The sequence below is a fragment of the Triturus cristatus genome, chromosome 3_1, assembly GCF_964204655.1.
Source record: "Triturus cristatus chromosome 3_1, aTriCri1.1, whole genome shotgun sequence".
Lineage (NCBI taxonomy): Eukaryota > Metazoa > Chordata > Amphibia > Caudata > Salamandridae > Triturus > Triturus cristatus.
Window position 1 is genome coordinate 23,298,499 of NC_140583.1, and position 20,966 is coordinate 23,319,464.

A 20,966-nucleotide genomic window follows, 5' to 3' on the forward strand; every position below is an offset into this window, starting at 1 on the left:
GCGTGGAGATTGAGCGGCAGCAATTGATGGCTTTTGACCTTCCTCCCGAGTTCTGTAATGTTATTCTGGTGGCTAGGCGGCCCTCCACTAAGTAGGTATACGCCTGCCGATGGCAGAAATTTGTGTTATACTTTACAGAAAGGTCGATTGACCCTCTTTCTGCTACTCTTTTTACTGTACTTTTATTCATTCTAACCCTTGCCCAGCAGGGCTCTGCTTCGGGAACTCTCAAGGGTTACCTTTCTGCTCTATCTGCTTTTTTGCGGCTGTCAGACCAACCTTCTCTCTTTAAATCTCCTATTGTAAATAGATTTCTAAAAGGGCTGGTTCACTTGTTTCCACCCACGCCCTTTATTATGCCACAATAGGACCTTAATTTGGTCCTCACTTATTTGATGTGCGCTCCTTTTGAGCCTTTGCACAATTGTTCCCTCCGGCTGTTAACCATCAAAACAGCCTTCTTAGTTGCAGTTACATCAGCCCAGAGGGTGAGTGCATTACAGGCGTTAGACAGCTCGCCTCCTTATGTGCTTCTTACCAGGGCATCATTTTTACCAAAGGTGGTGACCCCATTCCATCTGGGTCAGTCCATCACTTCGCCCACATTCTTTGCTCCCCCACATCCCTCTAAGGAAGAGAAGCGTCTATACCGTCTGCACCCAAAAAGAGCGTTGTCGTTCTACCTTAACCACACAAGAGAGTTCCGGGTGGATAACCAACTCTTTGTGGAGTACGTGGGAGCAAAGAAGGGAAAGGCAGTGCAGAAAAGAACCATCTTTCACTGAGTTGTTCTCTGCATTAAAATGTATTGTGCCTTGGTGAATTAGCAGCCCAAGAGGGATTAAGGGCCCATTCCACCAGGGGAAAGGCTGCGACTACAGCCTTGGCATGGGGTGTCCTATTCCAAAACATCTGTCAGGCACCGACGTGGGCATCATTGCACACGTCTGCAATTTTTTTTGCCTTGATGGTCAAGTGCGCAGGGACGGGCCCTTTGCCCACTCAGTCCTGCAAGACTTTTTAGTCTAGTCCATGAGTCCGCAACCCACCGCAGGGTTGGTATGGCTTGGGTATCTGATTCAATAGTAAGGAATCTGCAGCTAGAATACTCTATCAGATGAACAAGTTACTTACCTTTGGTAACACATTGTCTGGTAGAGACTATATCTAGCTGCAGATTCCTTACAGCCCCACCCATGCCTCCCCGCTTTGCGGACTGATGTTGTAGGTCTAGGGTTTCTACCCTTTCAGGGCCCTAGTTTTGCACACATTTACGTCAGTAACTTTGTGGCTCTGCGCTTCTGGCGTGGAAAAACAAAAAGAACTGACGTCCGCGCTCCTGGGTGACGCCTATGTAGGCACTGCGACATCATAACCGACGCTACTGACGTCATCGACGACACGCGGAGCTGAATGGAGCCACCCGACGTCGCACGCAAGAGGTATTACTCAGCAAAAGTTTCTGAATCCAGCCTGACGCCTGGGAAATTCAAAGGTAAGGAATCTGCAGCTAGATAGTCTCTACCAGATAATAAGTTACCGAAGGTAAGTAACTTGTTCGTCTCGAACACGACCATGACCCGAAGTCATGCTCTGTCTGCCGGGCCATGAATCCAAAGTCTTCACGGGAGTGGTCCCTAAAGCTCTTGGAGGACCGGTGGTCGGCTACGCTTCACTCCCGGTCTTGTTCGAGAGGAAGGTCTTGAGGCTGCTTGCGGAGCCCCCACACCTTGTCCCATTCCAAGTCTTCTAAGTCCTCGGGTAAGCCAAAGTACAAGAAGAAGGCGAAGAAGCACCGGCGCTCTTCGCCTTCTCCCAGTCGGTTGGCTGATGCGACGCGGGACCCGGAGCTCTAAGGCTCAGTCTCCCGTGCCTTCTTCAGGGACGACTCCGCACCTCCCCCCGTTTCCTGGAGCCGGGACATCCCCTGCCCAGCTTCGTACATTTTACGAAGCCTTCCACCGTATCTTTGGGCAGGCCAACTCCCCGGCGTCCCTTTGGTCCCTGCGGAGCCGTTGGGGGCCCTGGGCCTTCGATACCGGTGCCTCCGGCCCCTGCGGATCCAGGCCTGGATCCGGATCAACCTCAGTCGATCTTACCCGACCTTCCCCGGTGCCGATCCTGATGACGACACCCCCAGTGCCGGCCATGCCCCTGACTGACGCCGTCCCCATCCTCACCCCCGAGATGGACCCAGAGCAGGACCAACGTCAGCAGACGTCTAATCCAAGGCCGGAGGGTACTTTTGTTCCTCTGTTAATCCTTGGTGTTCCCTATCTCCCAGAAGGTGGTGATGAGGATTGGGTGGGGTCGCTGGACCCTTTGGCAGACCAGCATGAAAAGTTGGACTGGAGGGAGGACCTCGGTGACGCCAGTGGTCTGGACACTTCTCCAGACCTTGGCATGCTTTCTCCCCCTACCGTGGCTACGGAGGAGGGAACGCCTTACGCTGTGTTGGTGCGAAGGGCACCCGAGGCCTTGGACCTGGAGCTCCCTTCAGTGGAGACTAATCTCCTGGCAGAGGTGCTTTAGCCTGCGGCAACCTCCTCTGAACCCCTTCTGCCCTTCAACTAAGCCCTCACTGATGTCCTTCTGGCCCCTGGTCCAAGCCCAGCACAGGGGCTCCTGTGGAAAGGACGTTTGCCCGTCGCACCGCCTGGCTCCGGGCGACCCAGTTTTCCTCACTCAACATCCTTCCCCTGAGAGCTTGGTGCTCCAAGCCTCTTCTTCTAAGGATGCATTCCCTTCTGCTCCCCCACACAGGGAATCCAAGAAGGGGGATCATCTTGGAAATTGCATGTTCTCTTCCTCCATCTTGGCACTGCGGTCCGTGAATACTGCATGCCTCTTGGGCCGATACTCCCATTCTATCTAGGATACGGTCGTGCAAGTGCTGCCTCAGCACCTGAAAGAGACCCGGGCCGTTCTCTCCCAAACAGTGGCGGATGGGAGAGATGCAGCTAAATTCACGATTCGATGTGGACTGGATACCACCGGCTTACTAAGCAGAACGATTGCCACGCCGATAGCCCTTAGGTGCTGCGCCTGATTGAGAACGTCTGGCTTTTTAGGGAATGTCCAGTCAACCTTGCTGGACATGCCCTTCGATGGCCATCGTCTTTTTGGCGACAAGGCAGACTCGGCGCTGGAGGGGCAGTCCACCCTTTCCCCCCTGCAGCAGCCTCCAAGCCCTCCTAGTTCGAGCCTCGGGAATATCAGCAGACAGTGGGTGGCAGGATTCGCCATCACCTCCCCCACTGGCAATCCATCACTTCTGACAGGTAGGTTTTGCAAATAGTCCGAAGGGGCTACTACCTCCCCTTCAAGACTGCCCCTCCCTCCATGCCACTGTCTTTCGATCGCATGTTGAAGGATCATTTGCCATTTCTCTGGCAGGAAGTTTCCACTCTCTTAGCCAAGGGAGCTATCAAAAGGGTCCCTGCACCAGAAGTAGGTCATGGTTGCTATTCCCGCTACTTTCTGGTGCCCAAGAAGGACAAAGGTCTGTGAACTGTCCTAGACCTCAGGGTCCTCAACCGCTTCCTAGGGAGCGAGAAGTTCAAAATGCTCCTGTTGGCTCAGGTCCTGTCTGCTGGAGACTAGATGGTGGCGTTGGACTTGCAGGACGCCTATTTCCAAATTTCCGTCCTGCCAGCCCACAGACGCTATCTATAGTTCACAGTGGGCCATGAGCATTTTCTGTTCACTGTGCTCCCCTTCGGCCTTACCAGTGCCCCTCGGGTGTTCACAAAAGTGATGGTGGCAGTCACTGCTCATCTGCACAGATCAGGAGTTCCAGTCTTCCCCTATCTTGACGACTGACTCACTGACTTGTGGCTGTCGTCTCCCACCTCCAGATTATGGCGGACATCCTGCATTTGCTGGGATTCACTGTAAACATGCCGAAGTCACATCTGACTCCCTCTCAGACACTCCCTTTCATCGGAGCTGTATTGGATATAGTGCAGTTTTGGGCCTATCCTCCCGAGTCTGGGATATTTTGGCTATGATACTGATGTTTCCGCCTCTATCCCGGATTTTGGTGAGAATGACTCTGAGGCTGCTGGGCCTCATGGCTTCCTGCAACCTGCTGGTAGATCATGCCAGATGATATATGCGGGCTCTGCAATGGGACCTGAAGTTCCAGTGGGTGCAGCACCAGGGGAATCTTTCCGACTACATCCAGATCTCGGAGGGAACTGCACAACAACTGCAGTGGTGGCTAATGAACCAAGCTTGGGTCAAATGCAGATCCCTCTCCCTTCCCCAACTAGGTCTCACAGTGGTGACAGATGTGTCACTTCCGGGATGGGGCGGCCACATGGGAGAGTTGGAGATCAGAGGCCTCTGGTATCTGGCGTAGTCTGGGCTCCATATCAACCGGTTGGAGCTTTGGGTGATCTGCCTGGCACTCTGAACGCAAGGGCAGACAAACTCAGCCATCGGTGCCTGGTGGATTACTCGGAGGTGGTGCAAGGTCTCTTTCAGCGGTAGGGGAAGCCTTGGTTAGATCTGTCCGCCACCGAACAGAATGTGCAATGCCAGCAGTTCTGTGCCTTGGAGTTTCCAAGATGGCCCTCGCTCAGCGGCACTTTTCGTCATGAGTGGAATTTCGGCCTCCTGTACGCCTTTTGTCGTGTACCACTTCTACCCAGAGTGCTGAAGAAGATCAAGAACAACCAGGCCCAAGTTATTCGTGTAGCTCCGGACTGTGTACAAAGAGTCTGGTACCCCAAGTTCTTGGGCATGGTCATCGATTCTCAGATCAGACTGCCCCTTTGGGAGGATCTTATGTCGCAGCAGCAGGGGATGGTTCTTCACCCAAACCTGTCCAGCCTCCACCTCCTTGTGTGGAGATTGAGTGGTGACAGTTGCCAGCTTTTGACCTTCCACCCAAAGTTTGTAATGTCAGCTTGGCAGCCAGGCATCCCTCCATAAACGGTATACGCCTGTAGATGGAACAAGTTTGTGGCATGGTGCACAATCCCCTTTCTGCCCCTCTTCCAGGGGTTCTCTTGTATATACTTTCTTTGGACCATCAGGGCTCTGCTCTGGGCACTCTCAAAGGTTATCTTGCAGATATCTCTGCTTTTCTGCGGCTAGCAGATCAGCCATCCTTATTCAAGTCTACTATTGCAAATAGATTCTTTAAGGACATTACTCATCTCTTTCCTCCATCTCCTTTCATAATGCCCCAGTGGTATTTGAATCTTGTTATCACATTTCTATGTGTGTTCCCTTTGAGCCTCCTCACAACTGTCTCCTCAGGCTCCTTACCCTGAAAACTGCCTTGCTTGTTGCCATCACCTCTGCTCACAGAGTGAGTGAGCTTCAAACTTTATCTTCTAAGCCCCCTTTCTTCTCTGTGCATCTGGACAACGTGCTGCTTAGGACGAGGCCCTTGTTCCTTCCTAAAGTGGTTACATCATTTCACACAGGACAAACAATCCCTTTGCCCACCTTATTCCCTCCTCCGCACTCTTCCAAGGAGGAGGAGAAACTTCACTGTCTGGACCCTAAACATCCGCTATCCTTCTACCTTGACCGCACAAAAGATCTCCAGATGGATGATCAACCCTTCATTGGCTATTTAAGTGCAAAGAAAGGCCAGGCTGTTCAAATGCGTACCATCTCTCAATGGGTTGTCCTTTGTATTAAAATACGTCAGGTTTTGGCGAAAAAGGAACCTCCAGTGGGCCTGCGTGCTCATTCAGCTAGAGTTACAGCAGCAACCACTGCATTGGCACGTGTAGTCCCACTTCTTGATATCTGTCAGGCACCTACGAGGGCATCCTTGCACATGTTCACCAGACATTACTGCCTGGACAGCCAAGTCTGGAGAGATGGCTATTTTTCCTGTTCAGTCCTCCAGGACTTTCCGGTGTGAACTTGGTTCGCAGACCCTCTGGGGTTGGTATTGCTGGGGGATCTATTCTAAAGGTAAGGAATCTATAACTAACTGTCTCTTTTAGATGAACAAGTTACTTACCTTCGGTAACCATGTATCTGTAAGAGACATATGTTAGTTATAAATTACTTACCGCCCCACCCATCCTCCCCGCTCTGCAAACTGACTTCTAGGGATAGTGACTCCCTTGCAGTGCCCTAGTTGTGGTGCACCAGTGGCCAGTGTCTTTCATGGCTCTGCGCTTCTGGCGTGGAAAGTTGTGTCAGAACTGACGTTGTCTAAGAAGACACCGCGACGTCATCCTGGTGACCACGACGCAAAAGAAAGAAGCGGAGTCTATCAACACCACCAACTGACATGCAGAAGTATTGCTAGGAAGAAATCTCCGGATCCAGTCTGACGCCTGAGGGGTAATTCTAAAGGTAAAGAATCTATAACTAACGTATGTCTCTAACAGATACTTCGTTACCGAAGGTAAGTAACTTGTTCTTCTGGAATACAGATAGCGCTGACGCACATCTAGCACCAGCGTTAGCACCAGCGGGTGTTCCCTCATTTCCCTCATTGCATGGGGGGTGGCCCCATGCAAATGAGGAAATTATTTTGCATCTGCGCCGTATTATAGACGCGGGCACAGAGGCAAAGAAGCTGCCAGGAGGCACATTGACAGTGCACCCCCTGATGGTAGGCCTCTGGTGGGGGGAAAAAGAGGTCCTATGGACCCCCCCAGACATCCCCTAGAAGAGGGATGCAGTCACTCACTGCACCCGCCTGCAGGGGGATATCTAATCCCCCTTAAAAGTGCAGGTTGCCCACCTACACAGTGAAACGCAGAGAGGCTGCTTCAAAACTGCTCTGTTTTTCACTTTTTCATTCTGTTCTGAGGTTGAGCAGTGGCAACTGAACGGTTTCACTCAGAGTAGGCTAAAACAGAATGTGTTAAGACAGGCTCAGATGATGGGGTGGGGAGGCAACTGGTTCCTGATTTGGAGGGCTGTTACCTAGCAGCACAGTTGCAGTACCCAGTGGACCGACAGAGCCCCCCAGAGGGGTGGTGTCCTCCATAGAAGGCAGAGCTGAACCCTGATCGTCGAGCAATGGCAACAAACACAAGGGTAAAGGTTCTTAATGGGGACAGTGCACCGCTCTGGGGTCTTCAAACCCTTGGAAATGTTGCTGCTTTTACAGATAGAGCCAGAAGGGAAATGAGGGGGTGCACTTGTGTGTGTGAGGGGAATGAGGGGGCTTAGTTCTTAATGGGATGCTGGCAACGTTTAGCGAGGTGCAGGAAAAATGTAGGCTAGGTTAAGCAAGGGTTAGACAGAGCATACTCAGCACCACACACTGCGCAAAGAGCGAACACGTGCCCTATGTGTGCAACAGGCATGGAGGTTATCTACACACGGAGGGGGGTTGCCTCACACTGGCTGGGCTTCGGCCACAGTCCACATACAGGAATCAAACCTGTACTGGTGTAGGAACCCCATGAACTCTTTTGCCATTTGCCTTTCTATCTCTGCGTGGATTGCACTGTGCTAATCCTATGCTTAAAGACTTTGATAGGAAAGCAGACATTTGGAGTGTCACTGGTGTTGAGAGCGCTCTATACTGGAGCTGCTTTCCACCTAAACTTGAGAACTACCCAGAGTTCTCTGCTTCTTTTTTGCATAATTTATGCATCACTTTATACCTGAAAGGGTATTGTTTTGACTTATACTGGGTGCTCCCTTGTGTCTGGACAAAGCTACACCTCTCGAACAGCTCCAATGAGAGCGAAACACGTGTCAGGGGTTGTTTTTATTTATTTCAGGTTGGCTTGGATGGTATTTTACCAATTCAAAGCTGTAATACTGTGCCTGGAGTGGTAAAAGGCTTTTGTCATTTCATAGCTCAGCGTGGATGGCACTGTGCTAATCCTAGGCTTCAAGACTTTGATAGAAAAGCAGACATTTGTTGTGAGCCCATTTAGAGTGTCGCTGGTGTTGTGAGTGCTCTATACTGGAGCTGCATAATTTATGTGTCACTCTATGCCTGAAAGGGTACTGTTTTGACATATATATCATATATATATATATATATTTTTTTTTCAAAAGATGCCCAGAAGTGAAGCCGCACTCCGTGTTCAGGTAGGTAACAACCTTTTATTATAAAACAAACTGCTTCCCATTCCGTAATTATCCCTTGGCCCGACGCGTTTCTGGGAATCATCCCCTTTCCTCAGAGGCCCGCGCAAGCAGCTCGCATTCCGTGCAACTGTATTGTTCCCTGCATGCTGATTCAATAAAATTGCCCTCCGGTGCGCCACTTAATTTATTCATTTTCGCTGGAGGGCGGAAAAGTGCTGGATTGAACTGCAGGTTTCAGCATGCGGCGTGAAAATCAAACAAACCTATCAACCCACAATTAAAATATAAATAAAATAAATAAGTACAACACAACATAATTAATAATCAATTAAATAACCATAATAAATTAATAATAATTTGTTGATTATTTAATTAACTTTCCACGCTATACCCTACGAACCCAGCACGCCGCACCTAATATATAATTAAAAATATATATTTATTACACAATTTACATAATTAAAAATAAATTAAATAATAAATAAATTCATTGTTAATTATACTTAATTAACTTCCCACCCTATACCCCTACAAACCTAGCAATCTGGTGCAACACTATAAATTAGTATTAGCAATTAAATAAAAAATTATAAATTACTTAAAATTACAAACTATAATTAATAATTACACAAACAATAATAACACATAGTTAATATACAAACTAAGACACATAAAATAAAAAAATTATATATTTACCACAATACTTACACAATATTAACAACAATAATATTCTTGACAACGATATTACTTACCTGAAAAATCGATATTCTTGACAGCGAGGTTTCTGCACATCACAATATTTTTGTATCCCAATATTTTTATTCCGATATTTCTTTGACTGGATATTTAAAACTTGATATTCTGATGGATACATCTGCCTGTGGATTCCTCACCGTTTGAATATCCCCTGCGCCAGCATTCCTCGGAAACTTTTTTCATTGCTCTCCACGCCGATGAGGTCATCACAATGCCACGGCTCCATTCGCAACTCTGCATGATGTCACCCGAGCCATAAGAGGGCCTCGTCGGCGTGATGACGTCAGTTCCCTTTTTTCCACGCCGTTAACGCGTAACGGTTTTCTGGGACTCTCCATACTGTTTTCAAGTTACTTTGTAATTTCTCCAAGTTATAACTGTACCTGCACGATGGCGACTTCAAGAAAGTCGGGATTCAAGTCCTGTAGAGAGTGTGGGGGTCATATGTCCATCACTGACCCCCATGAGGACTGTTTGTGGTGTTTGTCATCGGGCCACAACGTGGAGGTCTGTTCATGCAAGATGAACCCGAAGGCCTTGAAAGAGCGTGAGACCAAGCTCTTCATGGCAAAAGCAAGGAAGGAGAAGAGGGGTCAGAAAAGGTCCAAATCGAAGTCGACGTCTTCAACCTCGCATGCTTCGAAGTCGAGGAAGCACAAAAAGAATTGGAGGCATGGCTCTTGGCGTTGTTCATGGAAGGCAAAGGCTGCAAGGTCACCTTCTCCGACACCTCGACGTCGACAAAAGGACTTTGTGTCTCCATCGCCTTCACAATCTCCTCAGGCGACTCCAGTTCATTCTCCTTCGCCTAAAGGTACCCTGGCGCAGTCGCCTTGGGGCTCTCCGGCTTTGGAGGGCATACCGGCTCAGGACGAACCTTCTCCTGTGCATGAGACTGTACCTGTAGCTCCGCCTGTGGATCCGGCTGTACCGGCCCCAGATGTTCCTCGTGCGGATCCTGACTTGGCTCCGTATCCTCCATTTCCTGGACCGGGGTCAGATCCCACGCATTTTTTAAATCCTATGTTTGGCATGTTTGCCAAGGCGGCCTTCCCCTCCAGAGCACCTTCGGGTCCCGTGGTTCCACTTGCCTTCAGTTTGGGCGTGCCTCAACAATATGCCCAGGCACCCTTCGTCGTTTTAGAACTGTATTATTGTGTATCTTGGACTCTAATCTCATAAAGAGATTAGCAGTGAATTTTTTGAAATAAATACATAGGGCCCGATTCACAGAACTAACTTAAGATAAAATCCTAAACTTACTACCATTTTGGTATTCACAGAAGGCATTTACTCATTTTGGTATTCACAGAAGGCACTTACTCATTTCGGTATTCACAGAAGTTAGGAGTCCTAACTTTAGGACTCCTAAATGCCTTCTGTGAAAACCGAAAGTCTTAAATTTAGGATTTTTCTCTGTTTAGTAGTAGTATAGTTAGGACTCCTAACTTTAGGACTCCTAAATGCCTTCTGTGAATACCGAAAGTATTAAAATTAGGAATTTTCTCAATTTAGGAGTCCTAAGGTTAGGACTCCTAACTTTACAACTACTAAACTGAGAAAAATCCTAATTTTAAGGCTTTCGGTATTCACAGAAGGCATTTAGGAGACCTAAAGTTAGGAGTCCTAAATTTAGGACTACTAAATTGAGAAGAATCCTAATTTTAAGACTTTCGGTATTCACAGAAGGCATTTAGGAGTCCTAAAGTTAGGAGTCCTAACTATACTACTACTAAACTGAGAAAAATGTGCCCACTATAATTAGGGGTCAGCATATGCCAGGCCAACTTCTCACATTCGGGTCCCGTGGGTCCGCTTGCCTTCAATTTGGGCGTGCCTCAACAATATGCCCAGGCACCCTTCATGCCTTTTATGCCAACGGCGCCGTCTTGGCAGTTTCCGGCACCGAGGTTTTCGACGCCGTAAACTCAGTCCCCGGCACCATCTGGTGGTCCTTCCTCTCGACTTCGTATGGCGCCAATTCCTGCATCGGACCCTCCATCGACGCCGGCTCTGGAGCTATCGGCGCCGCATGTGGCGCCGCTGACGCCTCAACCAATGTTGAGTTTGAGAAGAGAGGCACAGAGACTGTTGGAGGAAGAACAGTTTTGAAGAGAGGAGGTTGAAAAGGGCAAAATCGAGAAGTCTATTGACGATTTCGAGGGTCTTCAAGAGGCTAGTGGCCTGGACACCTCCCCGGAGTGGGAGCTTTCTTCCTCAAGAGCCTAGCCATCTCAAGAGGTGGCTCCCTATCATACAGTCATTAGAAAGGCTGCGGAGATTTTGGACTTGCAATTGCCTACAGCAGAGTACAAACCACATTTACTCAGAGAAGTTTTACATTCTCCATCTTCTATAATTGAGCCACTGTTGCCGTTTAATGAGGATTTAACTGAGCCTATCCTTGAAGAATGGCGTAAACCTCTATCTGCTCCTGCTATTTCGAAATCAGTGGCAAGGAGATACAGGTCGGCTCCAGGAGACCCTGCCTTCCTTTCATCTCATCCGTCCCCTGAAAGCTTAGTGGTACAAGCATCCTGTTCTAAACAGTCTACAGGTACATTTCCTCAAGCTCCTGCCCACAGGGACTCTAAAAAATTGGAGCAATCGGCCAAGAAAGTATTTTCTTCTTCTAGAATGGCATTTAAGTCAACCAATGCTACCTGTTTGCTGGGGAGATATATACACGCCCTGATGGATTCTGCTAAACAATTAGCACCCAAGCTGCCTGACGAGGAACGTGGTAATGGAGATTCTGATGGATGCAAAGGCTGCAGCTCGTCAGGTTTTACAGTCTGGTCTTGACACAGCTGATTCGGTGGCCAGGGATATGAGCACCTCCATCGTTACCAGGGGACAGGTTTGGCTCAGATCCTCTGGGTTTTCTCCAGATGTGCAGGCTACCCTCCTTGACCATCCGTTTGATGGATTAAAACTGTTTGGAGAGAAGGTTGATTCTGCGCTTCAGAGATTCAAGGACAGCAAGGCCACGGCAAAGTCCTTAGGTTTGCAGACTCAATCAAGAGGGTTTGGTTATAGAAAGTATCGAGGATTTGGAAGGTCTTCCTTTCGTAGTCTGCGACAGCCTCAGCAAAAACAGCAACAAAACCCTCTTTACAAATCTTATAGAGGGAAAAACAGGGGTTGCCCGCGAGGGTCAACACGTCAATTCTCCTCCTCCTCCTCTACCTCCCCTACTCCCCCTGGTAATGCAGGAAAGCAGCCCTAGATCCCTCATCCTGGAGCATGTGGGTTCTGTGGGGGGGTCGGCTGTCCCACTTTCTACAGGATTGGAAATCGGTCACTTCTGAACTTTGGGTTTTGAATCTTGTAGAGAATGGGTACGCCCTTCCCTTTCGGGTATTACCTCCTACTTACCCTCCTTGCCAAGGATTCTGTTCGGAAGATCATTTACTTCTTCTCCAGAAGGAGGTCCTTGTCTTATTGCAAAAAGGTGCGATAGAGGTAGTACCGGAGCAGGAAAGGGGTCAGGGATGCTACTCCCGGTATTTCCTGATTCCCAAAAAGGATGGCAGGTTACGTCTGATCCTGGACCTCAAGGTCTTGAATTCTTACCTCAAACAGGAGAAATTCAAGATGCTGACCCTTGCTCAGGTTCTTCAGGCGCTGCAGCAAGAGGACTGGATGGTGTCGATCGATTTGCAGGATGCGTATTTTCACATCCCCATCCTGAAGTTGCACAGGAAGTATCTCCGTTTCATGGTAGGGTCGCAGCACTACCAAGTTGCGGTCCTCCTGTTTGTTCTTACTACTGCACCTCGAGTCTTCACAAAGATGATGGCAGTGGTGGCAGCTCATCTTAGGAGGTTGGTGTGAGAAGTTGGCCTGATGTATGATGTCACTAGTTCTAGTGTACACCTTATATCAGTCCAAACAACCCTTATGGTGATTGGTTGTAAAGTCAACCTTATAGACCAGCTATCCTAGCGGTAGCATGGACAAGAGCAGTCTTAGGCTAAACTCTGAATGGCATGTGAAGCTGGCTGTGATACCATATATAATCCCTTGAATACCAAATGAAAGGACACCACAACAGATATATATATAAAATAAAGTGTATTTATTCTAGTCAAACCCTCAGCACTCTTTATGAGATTAGAGGTAAGTACAACACAGTCTTATTTAAGCATACATTAAGTCACACAGGTAAGTAATACAGTTAGGCCCTAGGGGCCACGCAAACCATATACTAAAGAAGTGGTATAAGGACCACGGTCACGAAAATAGGATAGGCCTAGGCCTAGGGAATCGCTGGGGCTACACTACACTAGCAACAGTTAGGAATTAACAGTTTAAGGACACTTCTGAAGCAGCTAGAGAGTCGAGACTCGGAAACTAGACCCTAGGATAGTCACTACCCTTGTGAGCACCGAAGTACCCAAGTTACCTAGCCCACGGGCTGCGGGTGCATAGGTGTGAACTTGCGTCGGGTTTCGTCGTGGACTTCTATGGATGCCTGAAGGAAAGTTGCTGACAGGCAGTCAGTGAAGAGTGTCCGGTGGATCCCAAGGCTGGGATCAAGAAGAGAGGAGACTTGCAAGCAGAAGGGACAGAGTCAAGGTCACTAGCCAGTGACCACGTGGAACCAGGAAGGAACCAGGCGATGTCGTGAAGATTGCAGGTGAAGGTGAAGCTTGTCGCTGCAGCCACGGGGACCAGGAGACGTCGAGGACGACCAGGACCAGGAGGCGCGCTGTCCCACGAAGGCTCTTGCTGTCGGCGGTGTCAAAGTTGAACTAGGACTCACCAAGCCTTGGCAAGCGGAACACACGGAGAACGGAGGACTTGCTTCTGGTGCAGACCAGGAAGGTCTGGGGTGCTTCTCTTTTGCAAGGAAGCGGGAGCCAGTCTGGAGGAGCCAAACCAGCAGTGAAGATTTCAGGATGCGTCGTCACAGAGGCCACTAGCCAACGGGCAAGCAACCGGACAGGCGCGGCAAGCAGGAAAATTCAGAAGGGCCCCACGCAGGACTCGTGGAGTGTGGGGGGCTGATCTTCGGTGCCGATGTTGCTTGGGGTTGGGGCTTCTCAATCCCCGGTGCACAACTTCGAGGGTGCCTCAGAAGCTGCGCTGGAAGATACTAGCCACTTTTCCCAGGTAGCCGGTCCCACGTCTCTCGTCGCCTCCACGGATCTCAGCTCGGCTGTGGATGTGGATCAGGGTCGGAGAAGTCTGGAAGTCAAGGCTCTGGTCAGGCTCTGCAGTCGGTCCCTCGTAGAACTTCAGCAAAGCAAAGGGTAGTCTCTTGATGGTGCCTGTTTGCACAGGGTAGCCACTCCTTGGCCACAAGGGAGATTCTTCAGTCTTCTTCTTTCGTCGAATGTCGAAGGTCCAGAGTTTCTGTTCAAGTTGCAGGTTCAGGATAATCTAATCTCCTGGGGCCCAGCTACCACTCTTATACTAATCTGGGGGGCTGGGTTACCTGCTAGGTCACGCCTTATGGGTGGGACCTGGGAGGGGGGTGGTTACACCCCCTTCCCTTTGTCCAGTTTCGCTCCAGGACTGGGGCTGGAGTGCCCCAGCACCGGTTTGAACTGGACTATGCACGGGACACCTTGTGTGCCCCAGGCATGTCTCATTCTTTTCATCCCTCCCTGCCCCAATACACTAAGGCCTGTCTGGGGTGGTGCTCGCACCTCCCTAGGCAGGAAACCTATTGTCCAAGCCTCCCTTGCCGGGATCACTCCCAGCAGCAGGAGGTCAGACTCGTGTCTGTGGCAGCAGCATCCATTTTGTGATGCTGGGGCTCTGGTTAACTTTAACCGGGTAAGTAGGTTACAACATGTCTTCCCCCTCTAGAAGGGTGGGATAATATCCTCATCCCCAGAAATGGGATGGGGGTATTATTCCAAAGTGTTAGACACCTTACACGACATGTTTTGATAAAGCCAAACCATAGTTACCATAACCGTTTAAGATTATAAGGCACTTTAAGAGTATATGGTAGGCTATATCATAGAACAGCTATAAGGACATGGTTCCGAAAGCTGCAGACAGGCTCAGCTCATGCTAGAGCACCATCTCACATGTTACCAAGCACTCTGCCTCCAGGATTGTTAAGGCCTGCCATAGGAGTGGCTGATAGGTACACATGTGTCTATATGTAAGTTAGGTATAGGAATACTGCACCTAAGCAAGGAGTGATTACACAACCTTGCCCCAGCTGAGTGATCAGCCAGTTGTGTCATAATGGAAGGCCAGGCCAGGGGTGGCATAATACATGCTGCAGCCCCTGGGAGGCCTAGGGTACACCTATGCCCTGGGTACCTAAGGTACTCTGTACAGGGACCAATAAGGTGATCCTATCCAAATGGGTTATGCACCTAAAGTACATAGTATCAATTTAGAGAGAGAACAGCAGGGCTGTGGGTCTGATTAGCAGGCCCACAGCCACATCTAAGTCGAAAACCAGTAAAGCAAAAGCAAAAAGTGGGGGTGAACATAGAAAGCAGACCCTACTCTCCTACAGTTGGGGATTCCAGTTTTCCCTTATCTGGACGACTGGCTGCTCAAAGCGGCGTCGCCGGAGATGGTGCTTCATCATCTGCGAGTAACAGCTCAACTGTTGTTCAACTTGGGTTTTTCAATAAATGTGCCCAAATCTCACCAAGTGCCCTCTCAGCGCAACCTGTTCATTGGGGCGGTACTGGATACTACTGTGTGTCGAGCTTTTCCGCCTCCTCAAAGGATTCTCGACATTCAGGAAATTATCCCTTTGTTTCACAATGGAGCGGTTGTTCCAGTCTTGAAGGTTCTTCGCCCGCTCGGTCTGTTCGCCTCCTGCATTCTGTTGGACAACCATGCACGCTGGCACATGAGGGCGCTCCAGTGGTGCCTCCGCAGGCAGTGGTTTCATGACAACGGGGATCTCAGGGAGACGGTCAGGATCTCCAGAGATGCTGCAGCGGAGCTGACTTGGTGGAGTGTGGAAGGCAACTTGTCCCAAGGAAACCCATTTCAAGCTTCCTCCATCGGTGGCCAAAGTGATCACGGATGCCTCTACTCTAGGGTGGGGTGCTCATCTGGGGGATCTGGAGGTCAAAGGTCAAAGGTCTCTGGTCTCCAGAGAAAAGGTTGCTACACATCAACCTTCTGGAATTGCAGGCGATACGTTTGGCACTAAAAGCTTTCCTTCTTTCCCTTCGCGGTCAGTCGGTTCAGGTCCTGACAGACGACACTACCGCGATGTGGTACATCAACAAACAGGGAGGTGTAGGGTCATATCACCTCTGTCGAGAGGCTCTGCGACTCTGGAAACCAACGACTCCCTCGACCCCACACAGTTCGGTTTCAGGACCAACCACAGCACCGAAACCGCCCTCATCGCAGCCACGGACGACATCAGAGCCCTGACCGACAAGGGTGAGACCGTGGCCCTCATACTCCTGGACCTCTCCGCAGCCTTCGACACGGTCTGCCACCGCACCCTGATACGACGCCTCAGCAACGCTGGCATCAGAGGCAAGGCCCTCGAATGGATCATCTCCTTCCTCTCCGGAAGGACTCAGAGAGTCCGCCTGCCCCCCTTCAGATCCACAGCCACGGAGATCATCTGCGGCGTACCTCAAGGATCCTCCCTCAGCCCTCAGCTCTCTTCAACATCTACATGACCCCCCTGGCGAACATCGCACGCAAACACGGACTGGACCTTATATCATACGCCGACGACACCCAGCTCATCTTATCACTCACAAACAACCCCACCTCAGCTAGGACCAGACTTCATGAAGGAATGAAGGAAGTGGCGAACTGGATGACAGACAGCCGCCTGAAACTGAACGCCGACAAGACGGAGGTCCTCATCCTCGGCCCCACCCCCACCGCATGGGACGACTCCTGGTGGCCCCCCGCCCTAGGCAGCACTCCCCAACCCACCGACCACGCACGCAACCTCGGCTTCATCCTGGACTCATCCCTCACCATGTCCAGACAGGTGAACTCGGTGACCTCAGCATGCTTCAACACCCTCCGCATGCTCCGCAAGATCTTCCGCTGGATCCCCACCGACACCAGAAAGACCGTCACCCACGCCCTCGTCACCAGTCGCTTGGACTACGAGAACACCTTGTACGCGGGCATCACCACCTAGCTGCTGAGGAAACTCCAACGGATCCAGAACGCTGCCGCAAGACTCAACCTGGACATCCCTCGCCACCACCACATCTCAGGACACCTGAAAAAACTCCATTGGCTACAAGAGGATCACCTTCCGACTCCTCACCCACGCACACAAAGCCCTTCACAACCTCGGACCCAAACTCATCAACAACCGCGTCTCCTTCTACACTCCTCCGCGCACTCTACGATCCGCCGGATAGGCCCTGGCAGCCGTACCCCGCATCCGCAAAGCCACCGCCGGAGGAAGATCCTTCTCTTTCCTGGCAGCGAAGACCTGGAACTCTCTGCCCAGCCACCTTCGCGCCATACCTGAACACCTCTCCTTCAGAAGGCAGCTCAAGACCTGGCTCTTCGAGCACTGACCCCCCCCCTCCCCAGCGCCTTGAGACCCTTTATGGGTGAGTAGCGCGCTTTATAAATGCGAATGATTGATTGATTGATTGGTCCTGGGCTCAGAGCCATCAGATTTGTGTGTTTGCAAATCATCTGGCCAGTGTGCTAAATGTTCGTGCGGACAGTCTCATTCTGCATTACTTGGCCGATCACGAGTGGCAGCTTCATCCGAAAGTGGTCCATCACATCTTCGAGATGTGGGGGTCTCCTCGGTTGGACCAGTTTGCCACTCACAAGAACGCGCACTGCCCGTTGTTCTGCAGTCTCCAGTATCCGATGCAGGGAGCGCTGGGGGACGCGTTTCAGTTGGATTGGAGCTCGCAACTCCTTTACGCATTTCCTCCCATACCCTTGATTCCTCGGGTTCTGAGGAAGATTCGCCAAGACCGGGCCCAAGTTATATTGATCGCATTAGATTAGCCAAGAAGGGTGTGGTACACAGATCTACTTCACCTCTCATCACACCCTCCGCTCCATCTCCCTTTCAGGGCAGACCTTCTCTCGCAGTCGCGGGGGCAGGTTCTACACCTCCACCTCCAGAGCCTGCACCTTCATGCCTGGAGATTGAACGGGGCAACCTGAGTTCCTTCTCTCTCCCACCGGATGTGGTGGATGTTATTTTATCGTCCAGGCAACACGCCACTAAGTCTATTTACTCCTCCAGGTGGTCTAGATTTGTCAAATGGTGTGGAGAGATATCCATTGATCCTTTAAAGGCTCACTTGTCATATGTTCTTCAGTTTTCGCTGTTCTTGGCCCAGCAGGGTTGTGCTGTGGCCACTGTTAAGGGCTATTTGTCAGCTATATCAGCGTTTCTTTGTTTGCCGGATCAGCCGTCTTTGTTTAAATTTCCCATTGTTTTGAGATTTAATAAGGGCCTTACCAATAGGTTTCCGCCTTCTCCCTTTGTTATGCCTCAATGGGATTTAAATCTTGTTTTGACTTTCTCGATGGGTTCTCCGTTTGAACCTTTACATAGTTGTCCTTTGAGACTCCTGTCTTTTAAAACGGTCTTTCTTGTGGCTATTACCCCAGCCAGGAGGGTAAGGGAGCTTCAGGCTCTCAGTTCAAAACCCCCGTTTTTGACCATTCATGCTGAAAGGATGGTCCTCAGGACCAGGGCTGCTTTTCTGCCTAAGGTAGTTACTCCTTTCCATCTAGGACAGTTCATTACTCTTCCTGTATTTTATCCTCCCCCCTCACCCTTCCAAGGAGGAGGAGAGAATTCACCACCTGGATCCTAAAAGAGCGGTTAGCTTTTATTTGGATAGGACTAAAGGCTTGCGATTGGACGATCAGCACTTTGTGGGCTACGTTGGACGCATGAAAGGCAAGGCTGTGCACAAGCGCACTCTTTCCAGATGGATCATCTTGTGCATCAAGATCTGCTACGCCCTGGCTGGTAAGGAACCGCCTGAAGGTATTAGAGCTCATTCCAGCAGAGCCAAGTCATCCACTTCTGCTTTGGCCAGAGGTTTTCCTGTAGTGGACATTTGTAAGGCTGCACCTTTGGCCTCCCGTCACACTTTCGCAAAGCATTATTGCCCTGGACTCCAAAATGAGGAGGGAGGACCACTTTGCGCGCTCTGTCCTGCAGGATTATTTGGTCTAGTCAGGTGGACACCCTCCTCCGGGTGAGGTACGGCTTGAGGATTCTATTCAAAAGGTGAGAAATCCACAGGCAGATGTATTCATAAGAGGAACAAATTACTTACCTACGGTAACGCTTTTTCTGGTGGATACAGTATCTGCCTGTGGATTCCTCACTGACCCACCCTCCTCCCCTATGTCCACCCTTGTATACCTTAAAAGTGGCATTGTTTAACATGTTTGTTTTGCATTTTCTCTTCTATCTGCCTTTGTGTAGTTTATAGGAAATGCTTTTGTTCTTTGGCTTTCCTTCTTAATTTTACACTGTGTGTATTTGTATGAATATTGTGTACTGTGTATACTTTGAATCTGTTTTCGGTCCACCTGTTCGCCTCGGAGGCACGGAAAAATGGGTGGAACTGACGTCATCACGCCAAAGAGGCCCTCTTATGGCTCCGGAGACGTCATGCGATGTCACGAGCAGAGCCGTGGCATTGTGACGACCTCAACGGCGTGGAGAGCTAGGAAAAAAGTTGCTGCTGAATGCTGGCGCAGGGGATATTCAAAAGGTGAGGAATCCACAGGCAGATACTGTATCCACCAGAAAAAGCATTACCGAAGGTAAGTAACTTGTTCTTTTTGCCTAGTACCTGACAGAGAAACCAAGAAGAAGGGGGCAGAGCAGAAGAAGTCTCTCTCAAAACAGAACTTGCAGAATGGGAAATATCCCTCCAATTATCACTATCCCCTCTCCTCCGGTCAATTTCCATCTCGAATAATGAACAGAAGAGGGTGATTAAAAACACCCTACACTACAACAACCAGAAGAGGTGGTGGCGAGGAGGGAGAAGAACCCACATGCAGGGGAGCAAGGAGAACCCACATGCAGAGGAGGAAGGAGAACCCACACACAGATGAGGGAGGAGAACCCACACGCAGAGGGAGTAGAACACACACAGAGGAGGGTGGTGAACCCTCATGCAGAGGAGGGAGCTGAATACACACAGAGGAGGGAGGAGAACACACACACAGAGGAGGGAGGAGAACCCATACACACAGGAGGGAGGAGAACCCTCATGCAGAGGGAGGAGAACCCACATGCAGAGGGAATAGAACGCACACACACACAGGAAGGAGGAGAACCCACAGGCAGAGGAGTGTGAAGATCCCACAGGTAGAGGAGTGTGGAGATCCCACAGGCAGAGGAGGGTGGAGAACCCACATGCAGAGTAGGGTAGAGAACCCATACACAGAGGAGGGAGGAAAACTCTCATGCAGAGGAGGGAGGAGAATACACACAAAGAGGAGGGAGGAGAACACACAGAGTAAAATACGCACACAGAGGAGGAAGGAGAAACCTCATGCAGAGGAGGGAAGAGAACACATACACACAGGAGGGAGGCTAACCCTCACGCAGAGGAGGGAGGAGAACCCTCGTGCAGAGGAGGGAGGAGAGTACACACACACACACAGAGGAGGAAGGAGAATACACACACAGAGGAGGGAGGAAAACCCTCACGCAGAGGAGGGAGTAGAACCCTCACGCAGAGGAGGTAGACTACACACACACACAAAAGGGAGGAGAACACTCATGCAGAGAAGGGAGGAGACCACACACTCAGAGGAAGGAGGAGAACACTCACACAGAGGAGGGAGGAAAACCCACACACAGTGGAGGGTGGAGAAACATCACGCAGAGAAGGGGAGGGAACCCACAGGAAGAGGAGGGTGGGGAACCCACAGGAAGAGGAGGGTGGAGAACCCATATGCAGAGGAGGGAGGTGAACCTACACACAGAGGAGGGAACCCCACATGCAGGGGAAGGAGGAGAACTGACACGCACAGGAGGTTGGAGCACCCACACAGAGGAGGGAGCCCCACATGCAGCATTGGTGGCTCCTCCGCAATGATGGAGGAGCGTTGCCCCACTGCTTGGCTCAGAGCCAGCAAATGAAAAATCAAATGATGTTACAGCATTGTTTTATTTTTCATTGCCGGCTGTGCATCAGCGCTGTAGGAAGGGGCATGGCCGAGGCATGGGAGTGGGGAATAGG

The 20,966-nt window shown here is 50.2% G+C and overlaps 1 protein-coding gene across 1 annotated transcript in view; it reads right to left on the reverse strand.

The window, feature by feature from the left end:
* The window catches only part of F2 (coagulation factor II, thrombin), a 287,050-nt gene that overhangs the window by 50,731 nt on the left and 215,353 nt on the right, over nucleotides 1–20,966 (reverse strand). The gene's annotated exons all lie outside the window — the stretch shown is intronic.